The 13,785-nt window shown below is 47.9% G+C and overlaps 1 protein-coding gene and 1 long non-coding RNA gene across 2 annotated transcripts in view; both read left to right on the forward strand.

The window, feature by feature from the left end:
• Positions 1-3,065, forward strand: part of LOC133224694 (uncharacterized) — a 29,548-nt gene extending 26,483 nt beyond the window's left edge. The window contains exon 4 of the long non-coding RNA XR_009728933.1: positions 1,412-3,065. This is a non-coding gene — a long non-coding RNA (uncharacterized LOC133224694). The remainder of the gene's footprint in view (positions 1-1,411) is intronic.
• A 3,106-nt stretch (positions 3,066-6,171) lies between these two features.
• Positions 6,172-13,785, forward strand: part of SYNE2 (spectrin repeat containing nuclear envelope protein 2) — a 191,889-nt gene continuing 184,275 nt past the window's right edge. The window contains exon 1 of the mRNA XM_061376171.1: positions 6,172-6,300. The gene's annotated coding sequence lies outside the window, so the exon portion shown is untranslated. The remainder of the gene's footprint in view (positions 6,301-13,785) is intronic.

Consider the following 13,785-nt stretch of genomic DNA (forward strand, 5'->3'; position numbering starts at 1 on the left):
TTCTGTGACAGCTCAGAGGAGTTACACTGTTAATAATCGTAACAGTTACTCAGTGGTATTGCAGTCCTGCTATGAGAGCTGAGCCATGCTCTAAGAATATAGAAACCTGGAATCAAAATATATTCCCAGCCCAAGAGCTGAAATCCAATCATAAATTACATCGTAAAAAACCCTTTTTTTTCCTTTGTATGAAGATATCAGCCCAAGGGAGTCAGGAATCCACATCAAACTGAAACTCTTAGAAACCATAAATCTAATTCCCTCAGTCCTTCTTGCAAAGCCTGTCCAACTGTGTCAGCACTAAAATAATCATTTTAGTGGGATTCTTACACAGGCCCCTACACAGGTCTCATCCCAAGTAAAAGCAGTACAGAGCAGGGCAGTATCCAGGCAGGCTCATGTTCGCCTTAGCCTTGCAGACAAAATCCTGAACTTGAATGCATGGAAGATTGCTGTTGCTAATCTTATTTCACAGGAAAAAAATCATGTACTTCCACCAGCATCTGGCAAGATGCAGGCTGTTAGCTTCTGACTTAGAAGAAATGTTGTATGCATACAATTCATTGGCTGGTGAAGTTTCTGGAATTACCTTTTTCCTTTACAATTTTGAAGATGCAGTCTGAATTCCCCTTTCTGTGTTATGAATCACTGCCTGGTGGCAACACAGCTGTAGACATTTCATAGGCCACAAAACCAGAATGGGCATAATCCTCTTCTCACACTAGATTTACATTTGTGTCACTGTTAGTAAAGTTGGCAGCAAAGATGTTGACAGAGCTGAGGGCTGGCTGGGGCCCAAGGGCACTAATTTTTAAAGGTGGTGATCGGGATTAGTAAATCCTGCTTCCAAAAGAAGCCTTAGCCCCACTTCCTACCCTCAAGAGCTTTTTTGTTCTCAATTTAATCATTATTAAGAATGGGCTGTAGCCATCCAAGACATGTATGTGTTGCAACAGAAGCAGAGGCAAATCAAACCTCTGCTGCCTGAGAGCTGCTGGAGGGTGCCCTACCCTGATGATGGAGGTGTGAGAAGGGTGCCCTGCATAGTGTGAGCAGGAGGCACATGCTGATGTTGTTTCTGTAGTCCTCAGCCCAGGTGTCCTAGAACTATCAAGACCTGCAACTATGGAGAAAGAGGCTTTTCCTGGAGGTGGCAAGGAAAGGGAAAAGGCTGTCAGGAGATTAAAATAGCCTCTGCTCAAAGTGAAACTACTGTAGGTCCTGGCTGAGCCTAAAAAAAAAGGCTTCAGGAGTGACAGTAGGCCATCAACTAAAACAGTGCATAAGACCTTGGGTGCCTTTTGCTGTCCAGTTTTGCTTTATGAGCACTGGGGCTTGCAGATGGCATATTGGAGCTATTTTGCAAAGAAGCTGCTTACCAGTGGCTGTCATTTCCTTGTATATCCTGCAGGTTTCTGAATCCAGACCTGGCATTTGACACCTATGCCCTGCTTTTCCAGCTTCTGCTATGGTCACCTGAATACAGTGTTTCTTGGCAGGTTCCTCTCACCCAGCTTCTGAAAAATAGAGCCAAAACTGAGATGCTAAACTGGTGGTGGGTACAGTGTGCTTGGAAGGTACCAGTCTACCTTGGAGCATGAGGGTAAGTGGATAGGACCGGTGTGATCTTGACCGCAGCCTTGTCACAGCACTCTTACAAATATACTGCAGTACAAGTGCTGCAGCAGTGACAGTCTAAGGATAGAAGAGGTGATATTTTTTTATTAGAATGGCTAATGTAAGTGAAAAAAGTGGTTAAACTTCTGGGTTTAAGAGGATTCTGAGCCCAAAACCTTTGCCTGAGTTTAGCGATGAGATCTGGCTAAGGTCTAAAGGTCCGTAAGACCATGACCCAGTCTTATCAGGAGCCTAACAGACTCATAAAACAGTCTGCTAAGCCCACAAAGCCCATCAGGAATGCAAGGCTTCAAGTGGGATCCAAAAAGGCACTTTAGCAGCTGATGCAAGACTTGAACATGTTGGAGGTTCCTCAAGTAGAAATAAGTGATCCAAGAGACTCGACTCAGCTGGTTTTGAGGGCTGGGGGAGCTCAGCTTTGAATTTTGATTTTCAGGGTGGAACCTGAAGTTACATCTCTTTGTGTAACAAACTTACTTTGTGCCTTAAGAAGAAGCTGGGGCACTTTGGAAGATGGGAAAATGTAGACTGGAAACCTTTTTTCACATACAGTGCCAGCATTATAAATGCAGCAGAATGAGCCCTGCTCAGTTCAGATTGCAGGTGCCTGTCTTCAGGAGACACCTTGCATGAGTGGAGGCCAGTGTCTTTGCTCTGAAAGATTTTGGGGTTCACATCAAACTGTCAGTTCAACATTAAGATAGCTACCCCGTTGAAACACCCCACTTACGCAATGCTGTACAGGAAGATGTAAGTGTATGGTGCCGGCTCATGGATGCTGCTGTAAGGTTCAGTCACTAATTTGTCAGTGTAGAAGTCTTCAGGGGAGAAAGGGAACTGAAAAGGTTAGGATATTTACTTTGAGAAGTGTAGGTTTACTAATTATGAACCTATTCCAGGAGATTTACTACAGATTTGCTGTGACTTCAGTGTTATTAACCTGTTTTTCAATTTTGGAGCTCTGCTGCTGTCCTTAAATTAGCCCATGACCTAACAAAAGTATTTAAGCATGTACAGCTTTAGTCATCTATGTGTTTCCACTGACTTCAGCAGGAACGATCAGGTGTTAAAGGCAGCATCAATACCTAAGTGGTCTGCTGGATTGCCATCTTATGCGCTGGGGACAATGTCATACATAATGTTTAGATTAAATGGGAGAAGAGGGAGCATTTCTAACATGATTACAGTCAGATTTCCTTCCATGTTTTGCAGAGGAAAACAGTATGCAAATGCTGCACGTGCCTACGTGGATTCAACCTTTCTTTCCTCTTTTTTTGATGTCTCCAGTTCTGACAAACAAGTTGCCTGTGACTGCTGAAGAGAAATTCTCCCTGAGGTTTTGGGCCATGGGGAGAGGCACTGTGGATTTAGGCAGAGCCCTGTTTGCCTGCTTCTGGCTACACTTTCCCACTCTAACACTCTTCCTCCAGTTGCACAGTGGAGAAGAGGTGAATTGTGTTTGGGAGCTGAGCCAGAGTGAAAATAACTCATGTGGGGAGTGTGCTGCTTTTTTAAAGAAGCCTCCTGGTCAGTTTCATGACACAATGGCACAAAGAGCTGCACCAGCACAGTGGAAGGAGCATAACCCAACCACTCCATCAAAGTGCTGCTACCACAAACGATGTCTGCAAAACCACAGCCTTATTGCCTTATTTTCTTATTTCTTGTGCCAGCAGCATGGAATGTAGAAGAGTCCAAATGTGAGTTCCTACTCTCACCCCTTCCTCTCTTTCCCAATCCTTCTCTCTCCTGTGAGGGATGGGGTGAGGAGAAAGCAGCTGAGCATGGAGGCTGATGTTCCTGGCACGGCACAGAAGCCTTGTTCTTTTGCTGTATCATCCTGTTCCCAGCTCCAGCTTGTGCTGTGCATTTCTGTCCTTGTGCTGGACCCTGCTGCCCCCCAGTCATGCTGACATACTTCTTTGTATGTCCACACTGCAATCTAATCCTGGGAGCAATCCAGCTGAAAACAAGTATTCTTCCAGGCTAATTTTTCTTCTGGCTTCCAGCTCCCCTGTGCCAGCATGGCACAGGGCATTGCACACAGGGAAAGAGGAGAGTCACTAGGCCAAAGGTTTGTTCTGGCAGACTACAGAGCAAACATGAAGTATCCAAACAAACTTGGTTTACACAGCCATCACTATCTTTCACAGTTAACACTATCCAGTGGACTTGGGGCATTTGATCTCCCTCCAATGCTGGAATCTAATAGTGCAAATTCTGCATTACAAAACAAATACCCTACAACAAAGCTCATGCCGTTCACCCATGTGGGGTCTACAAGTGTGAGCTACTTGGATGCCTTGTACAAGAGATATGCAGCTTTGAGTTTGCTGCTGAGGGTGGTGTGGGAAGGCTGGGGCAAGACACACTGCTTAACTGACCATACATGTGTTGAGGAGTCACATGGAAATTGTGAGGGTCTCCCATCCTCACCACAGTTACCTTCACCATTGTTGGTCATAACTTGCACTGTTGCTCTGCGAGTCTTTTCCCCAGTGCGCCATGCATCCATGCAGGCATCTTGTTCTGGACACCTGTGGGCAGTAGGTGAGAGCCCTGCTCACACAGCTTCCACCTGTTCACCTTCCGCAAAGGCTGACCCCATGGCAGTCGCTAGCTTTGCTGACAGCACCCATATACCTGTCAAAGCAATAGTCTGAGCTCACTCAGGGCTTTAGCAGCTCCTAGCTGGAAGGCTGTGTGTAAAAAGAGATGAAAGTGAATTTTCAGAGTGTCAGGCTGTACTAAGTAATCAAGAGCCAAGAAATATGTATGCAAAGTAGGCATATGTGATTTAATTCTACCTTTGTGTCATCCACCTGTTTTAAATAGTATTACTATGTAATTGCTTGCATTATGCCTGTCCAATAATACCATTTAGTGTTAGTAATACTTAGTGTCGTATCTTCAAAGTGGTTTACAAGGTAGTTATGAAATGCATAATTTAAGTGAAAACAAGCACCTTGGGGTGGGACCTGTGCTGGTGTTTGACAAAGCCTGGCAAGTGTCTGCACTGCTGACTGAAATCTGGCAGTCAAAAAGTACTGTATCAGTCAGAAACGCTTGTTTCACTTCAAGGACATGTTAAAGCAGCTGTAACACAGAAGTTAGGAGACTACAGCACAGCTTGAATGCAGCCCTTTGCCTTCAACCATGTCCATGGAGTATTGAAAACAACTGTGTCAGTATACAAACACTAATTAATCCTCAATAAAACAGGTAAACAAAGTACACAAAAAGCACTCACAAGTCAATTTGCTGCAAGGACAGCATGAATTGCTGCAGGTGTTTTCCAACTCAGGGCAATTGTGACCAGCTTTGACAAATGTGAGTCCTCACGTTCTTGGGCTCCAGCTGAAATAACATTCAAAAAGGTGCAGGGGTCACTTTTACCTGGAGAAGAAAAATTTCCTTACAGAAAATCTGGGCTCCAAATCTGCAGAGTTTCTTCAGACACATCTGTGGATGTAAGAGAAGCTTGAGCAAGTGAGTGTATTTGCCTTTGCAGCCTTCAAATGCAGGACCTCAGTTCCACTTTTTTAAGTCAATGTTTTATCGGCACAGGTGGAGAAGAAATATGATGTATTAGCACTGGCAGGAAGTGGCTTTTGGTGAGTTCCAGTTTTCTTTGGATAGCCAGTAAACCTCTGGGTAGGTAAAGCAAATCTCAATCTCAGTATTTGTGTCCTCTCACTTTGTTATAGCCAAAAGTTATCCAGTATCAAATGGAGCCAATCTAATAAATTCCTTCCTCTCCTTCCTCCAAACCCCTTTCTCTGAAGTTCTAAGGAGCCCCTGATTTGCTCCATGTTCACATACCTCGTCCCCATTTAGAGTTCTGGCTGGGCAAGTCCAGGTGATGCTGTCCCTAAAACTGAGGGAGGTCTGAATCTGGAAGAGGAGGGAAAGTGCTCATCCTGGGATCCGTGTGTAAGCTGGAGGGAGCTGGGCCTGAGGAGAACTATGAAAGGTCTCCAATTTGTACCCACTTACATTCCGTATCTTCTAGATCTGATACAGGGGTGCTGCAGATTTGTGAAGTATTTTATTTCTTTGTATCACCAGTGACCCCAAATCTTCCCAGCCCATAAACCGATTCTTATCAACACACTCTGGGGCCCTGCCTGGCTGTTCTCAGGGGGTAGGAGCAGCACCACTGTCCCGATTAGCGCTGGGAGGGAAAACACCTGGAACCCCCAGCATGAAACCCAAGCCTGAGGACATGCGTGCCTGGGGAGCTGGGGGCCCTCCTCTTCCTCTCGCTGGGGCATCCCGCGGAACACGCACGGCAGCCGGTTACTGGGGGGCTCTGGCAGGGAACTGCCGCTCCGGGGCGGAGGGCAAAGCTGCGGCAGTTCCCGTCTGCCCCAGATCTGGGTGCGAGGAGCGGAGCCCGCCCCGCTGATCCCCATCCGGCAGCCCGGGCCCTCCCGCGGCAGCGGGGGAAGGCGGAGCGCGGCCGGCCCGGCCAGGGCTGGACTGGGCTGGGCTGCGGGGGCCGCAGCCGCGCCGCCTTCCCGCCCGCGGGCTGGGAGCGCGCTCGCTCGCTGGCAGTGGCCGGGGCGGGGAGCGCCCGGTCCCTCCTCCTCCTCCTCCCAACCGCTCCTGCCCTCGCTGCCGCCACCCGCGCCCGCCGCCGATGCCGGGACTGCGCCCGCGGTGAGTCTGCCTGCCCGCGCCCGCCCGCGGGAAGTTGCTGCGCGGCCCGCCCGCGCCTTTGTGCGGGGAGAAGCGGCTCTGCCCGCCCCAGCCCCGGCCCCACCGGTGCCGCTTCCCGCCCGGCCCCGCTCCCCTCCGCCGCGCCGGTACCTGCCGCTCTTTGTTCCCCGCCGCCGCCTTTGTTCCCTCGGTGCCGGCTTCACCTTCGGCACCGCCCGTGCCCTGCCGGACCCCGCTCCCAGAGCGGGTCCGTCTTGTCCTCCCAGGCCTTTTGCCGGGGACAGGGGGAAACAGAACGAGGCAGCGGCGGCAGTTCTCTCGGCGGAGCGGGGGCAGAGCGGCGGGGCTCGGCCGGCGGCGGGAGCGGGTGCTGTGGGAACTCCCGCCTCCGCCGGGCCCTGCCTCCCCGGAGCGGTGTCCGGTCCTGCGGGACAGTTTCCCCCGCTGAAAGCCGGAGCGGGCTCGTTGTGGGTGACGGGGAGCGCGCAGGTAAATGAGGCTGCCCTGCACCTCCCGTCTTGGGCAGGTGCCGTGGGTCGTCGCTTATAAAGTGGCTATCTCTTGGGTTACACCTGTGAAAACTGGTGGGGGATACTTGTTCGGGCAAAGTTTTCTGTAAAAGGAGTAACTGCTTTCCTGCTAAAGCCACAGGAGGTACAGGCACAGGCAAGCGTTTCTTCAGCCGCTGTATTTATGAGCCCGAAGTCGCTGCTGTTGCGTCTTCTGCCCTGGACAGAACATGTCCTGCTGAGGGTTCGCGCTCGCTGTTCTCACTGCATGTGGGCTTTTTTCTTTCTCTTCCCCGCCTTGTGAGCCCGCCTCCCTCCTGCCTTCCCTCCCTTCCCTCTCACAAGGGCTCCTGGCAGTCTCCGTTTCCTCTCAGAGCAGTTATTACGGATTTGTATTACTGCAGCTCAGGGGGATGCTGCATGTAGGGCTCTTGGTCTGTTAACTCGGTGCTTACTTTTGTGTCAGGTGCTGCGTGTGTAAGGGTTTAAGAGCAGGCTCGCTGTCTCCTTTCAGCTGACTAAAGGCAGGCTCAGACCTCTGCCTGTCCCCCCAAAACAGGGTTGTTGTCCTGTGTTTTGCCCGAGAGCTGCTGGAGGAGTTGGGAGGTAGAACAGGTTCATGCTCAAGTAACTCAAAATGTACGGAGAAAAAACTTGAAGCAAGTTTGTTTGAGTTTTTCCCAGCCTTTGTCAGATCAGCAACTGTGTTCCACTCACACCTCCGCTTCCCTCTTTCAGGGTGCCTCATGTCCTTCTCTCCCTCTCTTTCCATCATTTCCATGTTTTCCTCCCTCTAGCTTTCAGGATGATCTCCCATCACAGGGCAGACAGACCAACATGTGAGTGCCATGTGCAGGATCTTGGCTTGTCATGGTGACTGTTGGCCAAGCTGACAAAACTGTATCTTGGCAGGCACATTTGTTTACACCTCTGGTCAAAACGCAGTTTCTGCAGGGGACACATACGCAGCCTCTGGCGCCTGGTAAGCTGAGTTGTGGCCTTCAGCTACTTCTGGGGTGGCTTTACAGCTCTGAGAAGGAGCATGGTGGCGGCTGGTAGTGCTGCCCACAATAGCAGTACCCACCACCCCACAGGCGCACAGGCAGGCACCTCACAGTGAAATCAGGGCAGCCTAAATAATTGATTTCTGATGCAGAAGAAGGCACGTCGTAGCAGGAGGGGACAGGGTAGTGTGGATCAAGCATGAGGCAGCAGGGGAGCAAAGCCGTGGCATCTGCAAGCAATGGCAGCAAGGACCAGCTGAAGCTGAGGAGGATGATCAGTGACATGTGGGAGCTTGGAGGGGTGGTGAAACGTCGCAGGGACCTGAATCAACGTTTTGCCCTGTACTGCTTTGTACTGTGGTGAAGTTTGGGCCCCCCTTGTGCAGGGTGCTGTACAAACATGTATTCAGAAGAGTATACACGGTGTTTGTTCTTCCCTTCATAGTGCAAGGTAATGAACGATAATAGCCTTTTTACCCTAGTTATCAATAAAAACATATAGTAAAGTTCCTTTATTTAAACAGTTCTTTACAAACGAGTTCAGGAAACTGTATTTAATTGCTGTTTGTGTCATACCGTGCTAAGAATTGAGCATGATGGTTTAAGAGGGGGAAAGGAGCTTATTTTTCTCCAGTTAAATCTGAATAAAGTTCATTAAAGTAAATGAGAACTTCGTTGGTGTCAGTAGCACTCAGCCAGTCCTGCAGTGTGCTAGCTACTTTTTATTTATTCATCAGGCACAGATTTTGAGCATAGACACAATGAAGTAATTCAAGAAGCGGCATGCATTACTGGCTAATGATCTAATAGGTTGAAAATGCTTTATCTCTCTAGCTGTTAATTTGAGGTTTTATGGTATAAGGGAAAGTAACAAAAGAAAAAAAGTGTTACTGTTTGTTCCTCTGCAGTTTTAACTGTGGGGGTTAGCTTATTTCTTCTTAGAGGTTTTTGGGCAAAGTTGCTCCATATATCAGGAGAAAACTGCTTTGTTTGGCGGAAAAATGGACCACACTTTAGCCGTTTTACTGAGCTCTTTATGCACACTTCAAAACCCCGTTACCAGTAATTAATTCCCTAAATGATGAGTTCAGCCCTGTTCAGTTTCCTTGCCATCTGAATATAGAAATGAACTAAAGCAAAAAGCCCAAGGGAAGATCAGGTATAAAGAGCTTCATTCATGTTGGTTTATCTGTAGTACAGGGATATGCCCTTACTGCATGAATCATCTCCTGACATCTGTTCGCAGCGCTGTTTTCTTAGCAAATGTGGCTCTGTTTTAGATCTGGACTCTCACTGACTGGGTTTGTATGGAGAGATGCAGAGACATCCAAACTCCTCCTCGCAAAGCTGTGCCTTTCAGCCCATTTACCCAATTCATTTTCTTCCCTGGGGCACAATAAATGCCGGTTTTAAAAGTCTACCAGCTGAGATGCTGTTTCTGTGTATGCACAGAGATGATTATCTGTTGCTTACCACAACTGAAGTGTTTCCCCAACAAGATCTGGCAGCGTGGGAGAGCACCCGTCAGGTTGCAGTGGTCCGTGTTGTTTCTCGAGTTGAAGGAATGAGCCCTGTGTGCCACCACGCTTGCTCTAGCTTTTCTGCAGTTTGTTTTGAACTGTCATGAGACTCTTAGATGTGGGAGAGGACGTGGTCTTGGAGGAATGCTGGAAATGTAGACAGTGGTGGCAAGGACCCACTCCTAGCAACGTGCCTGTTTGAACAAGTAGTCGGATTAGGTGGTGGGATTATACGTGTGGAGTGCTGTATGAGTAATGCTTCAGGGCTGGATCCATAAGATGTGATTAAAGGCAAGGTGACATTCCATACACCTCTCACCTAATCTTTCTTTGCCTGAATTTCATCCTCTGCCAGTGTGGGTGGAAGACTCCTGTGTCTGAAACACAGGTGTCCATATAGCCACTGGGAGATGAGGTTGATCTGATTTTTCCCATCTGTGCTCTGTGGAGGGGATCAAGGCTTCAGCTGGGTTTGGGGGAATTTTTTACTTCAGCTGATGTGGATGAATTGGTCTGGAGTGTAAATATATGTCTGGGAGTAAAAATGGTATGTCCATGTTAAGGGCCAGGCTATGTTCACCCTGCTTCTTCCTCTGCCAACATGCAGCTTCCTCAGGAGGAGCAGAAGATTATACCTGCAGTAGCACCTACAACTACTGGACTATGAATCAAAAATACAGTGTATGTTACCCCACAGGACATGGGTTTGACTGTCTTACCTTTCCTGGGCTGACTTCCATCCTGTGGAGCATGAAGGTTGTCATCATCAAGTGGTCACTGTGAAGGATGAATGTATTTTAGCTTGGGAGGGGACAGACCCCTGATGTCTGGAGATTTTGTCTGTGAAGACATTGCAGAATGGAAATAGGAAGGCTAACAGTGTCTGTCAGTACTGGCCAGCTTCCTGTGACCTTCATGGATCACACACAACTCCCAGTGTTTGTGGGGAAATGAAGAAGACGGGCTCTACGGATCACCTGAATCACAGTGTTTGTAGAAGGAGATGAAGCAAGCAGCTTCTATGGATATGCGAAAGGGCCAGGATGGGGACAGAAGAGGGGGTGGGGAAAACACTTCTGTTTAGCTCAGCCGCACACACAGGAAGGGAGCAGAAAGCTGTGCTGGGGAAAGGGCTGGTGCAGAACAGGCTCTTATCTCCCCACAGGAGGGGAAAAGGGGCCGAGCTTTGACTATGGACTTAACTTTGGTCTCTGGTCTCTCATAGAGATGCATGTTTGCTTTCTGACCTTCCTGCAGCCTGCTGATAAGTCCCTACACAATATAGTGGCACAGATTGGCTCAAGAAGCTTTTAAGGAGTTGCTGACCCTGGTACAAGCAGTACTGTTTGTGGCCAGGGATGGGGAAGAAAAGAATGGTATTAGAGCTTTTTAATGGAGCTTTAAGACTCAGGCTGTAAGTTCTATCAAAGGAAATGACAATTAGGATGGAAAACAAAGTACTTGTAAATCCTTTCATGTAAGTGTAGGGAGGAGACAGAAATGTGGGTTTTACAGGAAAAAGTTTTGCTTTCTAACTCTATTGGCCTGTTGGTTGCCAGGAGAAAGACAAGTAGTTGGTGAATGATGGAGTGAAAAGGTGTGGCAGGGAGGAGAATGAATATGCTGCTGAACATGTGCCTTGTTAGTCTGTGGCAAGCAGCCTGTGTACAGCTGGCCATGAAAAGGTAGAGATATTTCAGGAATGGGTTCAGTACAGTTTGCATTAATGACACCTGTGTTTCATTTTGGGTTGGCTTGTGTTGACAATAACCACCAAAACTATGCAGGGAGACAAATGAAACTGCTCCACAAGCAGCCATGTCCTGCTTCTTGGAGGCTCTTGTGTAGTGGGCAACATGGAGCTTTGCTTGCAGGAGTAGTTGGTAAAAGCTTCAAGTTCAATGACTAAATGAAGCTTTTCTAGGAAAGCTGCACCCTCTCTGTGAAGGTGGTTTCATGTTGTGTGTGTTACAAGGTGTTTATGAGGGAGGAAAGCACAGTGTATCCCTGGTGGAATCGGCCTTTCTCACTTAAGTGTAAACTGAAGGGGGTGCTTGTTTGCTTACTTCATTTCCCCCAACTTAAAAGGGTGAAATTAATCTTGCCCAACTACAACATAATTATCTGCATGAGAGACAGTTCCCCAGACTACTTTCATAGTCACTAGAGAGGAGCAAACACTTTTGGGCCATGATTCATCCATTGTGAGTTGGATATCTAAAAATCTTTGGATGAACTGCCTTAAAAGTGCCTGCTTCTCTCCATTGTTTCTGCAGAGTTCAAACAATGAATGCATATGGAGGCATCTCTTGTGTAGCTGTTTAGTGTCAGGAGAGCTGAATCTCGGCCAAAGTGTCTCATATCCGAGCAGAGATTCCAGGAGGGCTCCCAGTGTCCTCATTTCTATGAGACTCTGAATCCGTGTAGGTCGCACACCGTAAGGTGGTGTGCCTGGAGTGCAGACCACAATGTCCAGTTCAAAGCCATCCTCCTCCCCTGATCGGTCACTGGATTCGGAAAAGCTTCAGGCTGGACCCACAGCACCAGACAATCTTCTGCTATAAATAAGAGGCTGAAGGGGATTTGTGAAGTGGCTTTTTCAAGGTCGCACATCAGGTTAGTGGCAGAGATGGAAGCAATGAGGACGACCGACCGCAGGCTCCCAGAGGTCTGTTCCTTCCCCTGCCCGTGCTCCTCGCAGCTTCCTTGCAATCTGCTGCTCTCCTGGGGGTGAGACCGGCTGCCTGGCTCCTGGAGATGGACAGAACCCAGTAGGTGCTCCTTTCCTTTCTGTGAAAACTTTCTGCAAAATTATACAGCTTGTTACTCATCCTCCTTTCCCTTCCAAAAATCCATAGTTCAAGAACATATACACAAGCCTATATATATGTATAGCTTATATATAGGCTTGTAGTAGCTGAAGACAGCATGTGTTATTGTTCAGTGGTGTTCAGATGATATGAGGGGACTCTAAACAGACATATCTCTAAACCTTGCAATACATATCTAAATGCAAACTCGGGGAGTTCTGGAGCTGCACAGGGAGCTGTGACCTGCTCTACTCTGAGCTGCTACTGGCACTGCTGTGTTATTTAGTGGCCTGGAAAAAAAATCACTAGGTTTTCTGGAAAAAGCCGAACTTATCTGTGCAGGTAAACCAAATAGGGTAAGGATAAAATTCCTCCTGTGGGGAGAACTGGTTTACAGCAGAAAGACTTCTTTTGCTAAATGAGCTGTCTAGGGGGAGGATTTGTTGAAGGAATTTGCTTGAACAGCAGAGATACGGAGTACAGGCGAGTACTTAGTGTTAAATGCATCCTGCGCACTTCTGATTTCAGACAAATACCAGGGCATTCTCCTATCTTTTTTGATACATGAGAAAGAGCATGGTAACTGTGAAATAGAAAGAATGTGTTGCCTGAGCCAGGATTTGATTCCTCAAGCTCTGCTTAGGAGGTCCATGGGTGAACTCCAAGAGGTGAAGCAAATTGCAATTTGATCCCAGGGAGAACAGCTGGGGAGAGGAGGGAAAGAGCAAACTTAAATAAGAACTGGGAGAAAAGCCAAAAATAAACATTGAAGATCAATTCCAGGTATTTCCTGGTATTGTCATCCTGCTTCATCAGCCACTTGGACTGTAGGAAGCGGTTACAGTCTGTTTGCAGACTGGCAGGTTTAGGGTTGTTTTGGTTTGGGGGTTTGGATTTTTTTTAGAGAAAAAAAAAAAGGTGGCTGGTAGATTGTTTGCAGTGTTGTTTCTTACGTGGAACTGGGTGGGATGTTGGTGATGAAATACCCCCGGGATGGGGAAAGCAGAGCTTGTAAGAGGGAAGCAAGAGAAGAGTCAGCTTCCATTTGGAGGAGTGAAAAGACTGAATCTGAATTTTCTTCCCAGTCACATGCCCAGGGCACTTCATCAGTTTCTAAGGGGGGGGAAGCAGATACCTGTGTAATGTAGGTGTGAGCACTGTTCCTGCAGCGCAGTTGTGCCTTACTAATGCTGTAGGTAGACTTGGAATAATAATTTATATTTACAGATAATGTTTGCAAGTAAAGGCTTCACCTTTGAGAAGCCTGGAGGTGACTCTGAGCATGTTTCTTCTTCCAAAGATTCTCTGAAAAGCCAGTCCAGGAGTTTACTGTACCGAAAGCCAGTGCATGATTGTAAGGAAGTTGAAGCATGTCCTGTTCTGGGGACTTGCACTGGCAGTCACATGACAGCTCCTTGCTGGAGTTTCATACTGGATGATGACTCAGGTGTGTCTCTCCAAACAGTACAGAGCCATGCTTTGGTGGGCTGGAGTTGGCTTAGGCAGCCAGCCGTGGCTCACAGCTTACTCACCTGCTTGGCTCTGGCCTTGCTTCACTGCCTGGCCCAGGAGGGAATGGTATGGCAGCTCTGTTTACGCAACACACATTCTCTGTTGCTTGACTGAACTTGTGTATAAGTAA

The sequence above is a fragment of the Neopsephotus bourkii genome, unplaced genomic scaffold, assembly GCF_033783945.1.
Source record: "Neopsephotus bourkii isolate Nb327-2 ecotype Australia unplaced genomic scaffold, CSIRO-AGI_Nbou_v1 NB_1707, whole genome shotgun sequence".
In the NCBI taxonomy this organism is placed as follows: Eukaryota; Metazoa; Chordata; class Aves; order Psittaciformes; family Psittacidae; genus Neopsephotus; species Neopsephotus bourkii.